This window comes from Pteropus alecto, unplaced genomic scaffold (genome assembly GCF_000325575.1).
Source record: "Pteropus alecto unplaced genomic scaffold, ASM32557v1 scaffold69, whole genome shotgun sequence".
Lineage (NCBI taxonomy): Eukaryota > Metazoa > Chordata > Mammalia > Chiroptera > Pteropodidae > Pteropus > Pteropus alecto.
In genome coordinates, this window is record NW_006494610.1 from 701,195 (window position 1) to 707,241 (window position 6,047).

Consider the following 6,047-nt stretch of genomic DNA (forward strand, 5'->3'; position numbering starts at 1 on the left):
GTGCCTACAAGGCCCCGTACAGTGTTGCTTATGTCTCTGACCTCGGGCCTACTACTCTACCCTTCGTTCACTCTGAGCCACCCACAACCTCCTTGTCATTCCCTCTACCTGAAATATTCTTCCCCAGAGCGTCCACATGGCACATTTCCTCATGGCCTCCAAGTCTGTGCTCAAAAGTCACATTTTGTGTGAAGTCTTCTCTGATCATGCTACTTAAAGTTACTAACTTTCCTATACACAACCTTGCTTTATTTTTCCACATAGTACTTAACCCCATCAGACAAACTTTACCTATGTGTTTATTACCTGCCTCCCTTCACAATTAAGCTACACAATGGCAGGGATTTTTGTGTTTTGTTCACTGCTATATCCTCTTAGTTCAGAACTGAGATAAACACATACTAGATTTTCAATAACTACTTGTGAAGGAAGTGGTTTTTATCTACAAATCCAAATGCATGAGACTAAATAGGAATTATAGTATAATTTTTAAAAAACATTTTCAATTAATTATTACCATGAATAAAAATAAAATAGAAAAATCACAACAAAAAGTATATTGAGGACTTAAATCTGAGTTGAACATCGAGAGTCATGGTCACATTTAGAATTAAACTTACAGGCTTTTTCTTTTTTTGCTTTTATTTACTTTTTTTCTAAAGTAATCTTTGTCAAAACAAGCCCTTACAAGTATAACTATTTTAGTGCATCTTTTTGATGCTCTTAAAATACCTGGATGCAAACATAATTTTCTTATGACCTGGTTGAAACTTCTATACAATGCCATATATCAATTTTCTAATTCCATGTTAATTTCATTTTAAGGTAATATATGTGACTGCTACTAAAATGACACACAGCTAAAGGATTCTTTATTCTGTAGCTAGAGAACGCCATCTGGCTCAAAGTGGGAGAAACCACAGTATCGTACTGGATACTGCTATAAACGCAGTATTTAGTGCTTCCACATGAATTTCCTCCTAAGATGAAATAAATTAGGTTGTGGTACTTTAATTCATTTAATAAACGCTTTCTAAATAAAAGTTATTACATCGACATAGCAAAAGAAGTTAATAATTATATTAATAATAATACGAAGTAGTTCTTTTTACGTAAATTGCCATATTTAATCTATACAATAATCCTTTGAGGTAGGTAAGTACTGTTATTCCCATTTTACAGATGAGTAAACCAAAGTACTGACAAAATAAACCATTTAATAGGAGTCCTTAGTAGAGTTAGAACTCTCTCTATCTGGAGCCAGGTGGTCTGGATCCAGAGCCTACACGCTTAAGTGTTATTCTATCTACTTCTTCTAAGACAGCAAATACCAAGGAAACCCACCCTGCATACCTTCCAGAGCATTAAATATAGGTTGCGATCTGCCTTAAAGGGTTTATAGTCTAAAGATCTGGATCCTCAATTGTAGTGGTATATTACTTTATTAAAAAATAAGAGTCTACGGCCATGCCACCCTGAACATGTCCGATCTCGTCTGATTTCAGAAGCTAAGCGGGGTCGGGCCTGGTTAGTACTTGGATGGGAGACCACCTGGGAATACCAGGTGTTATAGGCATTAAATAAATAAATAAACAAACAAACAAACAAACAAATAGCTAGATAAATAAATAAAATAACATTCTCAGAACAAATGATCAGATTCTTCTAATGCCGTTTCACATGTATGCATAAAAAAAGTACCTTAACTTTAGAAACATTTAAATAAAAACTAAAAATGTAGATTCAAGCATCAATAAAGCAGACCACATAACTCTCTTAAATTAAGCATAAATTCTGAATTCTATATAAATTTTCTCAGAAAAGATCAAAAGTTTCTCTTCTTATTAGATCATCAAAGAATGATTTCCAAGTAATTTGCAATGTATTAGGAACTCTCAAATTCTTCCTTCCATTCTGCGATGATTAAGTGCCTAAAACGTACCTAAGGAGGGATCTAAAAATAGATGACGTATTTCATATCTTCAAAGTAATTGAAACAAATTCCACAGGTTTTCAAATCCTATTTTGAAGTACAAATTCTCTAAGTTACTGAAATTCCATTTACCAACATGGAATATACAAAAGGGGTCTGTCCCCAACAACCATGAATTTGCTACCCTTCCCCAAGGAACAAACTTCTAGTCAGCAACTAAACTACTTTGGGTTAACAGTGCCCCCTGGGGGTCAGTATGTAAATGCCTTCAGTTTTTTTCTCCTCAAAGGAGACCAAGGACTCGCAGACCACAGCTTATTTAAATATTTATTTTCATTCCCTCATACCCTCCCACTTTAATCCCTTTCCTCCATTCTTGGTCATTTCTTGCTCAACAACTTAAAGCAATTCTCTACGCATACCCAGCCTCCCTAAACATCCCTCCAGTCCATACATAAAACAACAAATGATGCCAATGATAATAAAAATAAAGGTAGTTTTTAATACGTACCAGTACAAATTTTTTATAAATCATAAATTTGAGGTTAAATTAGTCATTAAAACCAGCATCATCACCTTCTATGGCTCCTGAAAGTAACCAGGCATTCCCTTTAAGAATGCCATGGTATCTTACTACGTTTTCAACCACATTTAACCATATCTGCTTCTCCTGGAGTACCAGAACTCAGGATAATTATATAAATGACTCCAATATTCATATTAGCACTATACTGTAACTACCTGCTTAACTTGTCTGAAAACTGGGGGGCGCTGAGGGTGGAAGAATGTGAGAGTGGCGTTCAAGAGCCACAAAGGTGAACACCATGAGACAGCAAGAGACTTCTCTGTCTTGCTTATTTACAGCTGCAACCCTGAACACAATGTCTGGCAGATTTTAGAAGCACAGTCATTTTGGTGGGTGGAATGCAGGAAAGGAGACATGAATGAAGGAAGATGGAAAGAGAGGAGAAAGGGAAAGATTCTGCACATTCATTATGGCATATGGATTAATGGAGTAATATAATCACATTTATAAACATTGTTTCTACACATGAATGCTATTTAAAACTGTCCCTGGGGTCGGGTTGATTACACCACTGCCACTGTAGATTTTAACGCCTGCTATCTCAGAAATCCCTTGTCTTGAGAAGCCCTCCCACTGGGTCACTATGAATGACGATTTTTATTATGATAATACATTTTCGATATATCACGTTTACTTAACATCATATTGTGTTTTCCAGTTTACTTTTGCAATAATTTGTTAGTGGTGGGTTTTTTGTTAACAGCTAATACTGTCGCCCATGAATTACTTAGTGCTGTGACATGCACAATGATTATGTCATTTCTATGTGCTATATAAACAATACAAATAATTTTATACAACAAAAATTATTAAAAAGATTTTCAAACAAATGATTCAATAGTAGTGACATATAGGGGAAGCTAATTATGACCTAAGTAAAAAAAGATTAAGTCTTCAAGTTGTTAGGTTTTTTAACATCACAAATCTGTCATATCACAAATATGACATGCTATTTCCATTTCCATTTCCATTTCTTATTTTCTTAGGTACCATTACTGACTTCCATTAGAAATCCGTATTCACTGGTCTATGACTGATCCCAGGCGTCAACACCAGACACTGGACATCCACAGGAAATCCATGAATCATTCGTTTTCTTCAGTTCATTTTAGAAGCAGGAAGGGTCATAGGGATGTGCTGCACACGTCTACTCTGACTGTGCTGTGATTATCACAGTCCAACTTGGATTTCTTGAACTTCCTTCTTAATACTTTCCTTACAGCCTGAGCTTTTTAACTTTTATATGTTATCATTCTAGTACTGTTGGTATTGATTTAGGTGACACTGAGAAAAAGAAATCATAATTCTAAGTCACATTCTCAGTTGTCAACCCCGGTGACTTAAATATTTACTGGCTGTCTTTTCTGTCCTTCGGAAGTTATTGCTTTCAGCTGCAGCAACTGTTCCTATTTGTTTTAGATCACCAGCAAAAGATGCCAACATTTCACGATTTTATCAGAGAATCTCAGAAATTGCTTTTTTAATTCAAGTTTCTCCGTGACTAATAATGCCTTTCTCTTTCGAATTCCTTTGGAAAAAGTTAACTAACTTTTAAAGGTAAAATGCTGTTTTAAATAACTGCCTGAATCTTTCTTTGGGGGTTGGGCGGGACTGTTATCAAACACACCACAGGTAAAAAATCATTTTAGAAGCAGGAAGGGTCATAGGGATGTGCTGCACACGTCTACTCTGACTGTGCTGTGATTATCACAGTCCAACTTGGATTTCTTGAACTTCCTTCTTAATACTTTCCTTACAGCCTGAGCTTTTTAACTTTTATACGTTATCATTCTAGTTGGTATTGATTTAGGTGACACTGAGAAAAAGAAATCATAATTCTAAGTCACATTCTCAGTTGTCAACCCCGGTGACTTAAATATTTACTGGCTGTCTTTTCTGTCCTTCGGAAGTTATTGCTTTCAGCTGCAGCAACTGTTCCTATTTGTTTTAGATCACCAGCAAAAGATGCCAACATTTCACGATTTTATCAGAGAATCTCAGAAATTGCTTTTTTAATTCAAGTTTCTCCGTGACTAATAATGCCTTTCTCTTTCGAATTCCTTTGGAAAAAGTTAACTAACTTTTAAAGGTAAAATGCTGTTTTAAATAACTGCCTGAATCTTTCTTTGGGGGTTGGGCGGGACTGTTATCAAACACACCACAGGTAAAAAACTTGCCTAGTTACCAAGGCACCCCAAAAACCTAGCACATCACTTCATCCCATTCATTACACATATAGTCATTAATATGCCTCTAAATCATTTCTTGCCCTCATATCTCACTATTATTTCTGCTTTTCAGTTACCACTGCTCCCATCTTTTCCCTTTGCCCAAAATGCCTCTTTCTTCCACCTTGTACCCAAACCCTGCTCATCCTTCAGAACTCTATGTAAGTCTCACCTCCTAAGTAAGGCCTTTTTTCTCACAATTTTTGTTTTAATTAGCCTTCCTCAGCCCCAAAGTCCAGTAGCTCATAGCTTCTTCTTACCCAGCCTGACTTTCGGACCAGCCCTAAATACTTAACACTAGTTGATTAATGTAACAGACCCATGTTGAAGATGATTTTTTAGGTTTAAAGAAAAAAAGAGGTCCCCAAAATTGGCCCACTGGGTCTGTCTCCAAAAAAGGTTGATGACATTGCCAAAGACAGTGAAACTGACCACTCAGACCAGACAGGCCCAGATCGGGTAGTACCTTCTGCCTCTGCCCTGATCATCAAAGCCCTCAAAGACCCAGCAAGAGAACAGAAAAGCAAAAACAAACAAATAAACTTTAGGCACAGTGGAAATATCACTGTTGATGAGACTGTCAACACTGCACGACAGATGCAGCACCAATCTTTAGCTGGAGAACTCTCTGGAACCATTAAGGAGATCCTGGAGACTGCCTAGTCTGTGGGCTGCAATGTTGATGGCCGCCGCCCTCATGACATCATAGATGACATCAACAGTGGTACAGTGGAATGCTCAGTTAGTTAAGAACTACAAAGGAAACTATTTCAATTAAAGATCATTTGACAATCGAAAAAAAAAAGGAACACAATTCACAACTCTGGTTATCTCTTAAATCTTCCTACTTCTCATGTTTACATGGGGTTTGCAGCTCAGATCATGAATTAAGAAATAATGAAATCCCTTTTTGAACAAATTATCCCTTCTTCCCTGATGTGGATGGTTTGATCTACTTGCAAGTTAACATTTCTAAATTGCGTAAGTCACAGCTGCTGCTTTAAAAAAAAGAAAATTCATTCACAATTAGATCATGCATTCACTCATTAGACGTGGCCATGATGAATGGGTTTTTAAGTCTTTCTTCCTCCTTGATCTTTAGTTCACAAACAATTTGGTATTTGGTCAGAGTTTTTCATTTTCTCTTGTTCGTACAATAAAATGGAACTGCATTACTCACTCAAAATTCACTTTAAGCACAACAGAATGTCTAACACATGGGAGGTTTCAATTAGAGACAATAATATTCCACTGACTCCCTCGACAAATCTCTACCTCAAGTTCGATGGCCTAGTAGCAA

General features: G+C 36.5%; 1 protein-coding gene and 1 pseudogene across 1 annotated transcript in view; one reads left to right on the top strand and one right to left on the bottom strand.

Annotated features, from left to right (window-relative positions):
• The window catches only part of CDK14 (cyclin dependent kinase 14), a 508,542-nt gene that overhangs the window by 428,360 nt on the left and 74,135 nt on the right, over positions 1–6,047 (bottom strand). The window lies entirely within an intron of this gene.
• Positions 1,458–1,576, top strand: LOC112474042 (annotated as a pseudogene).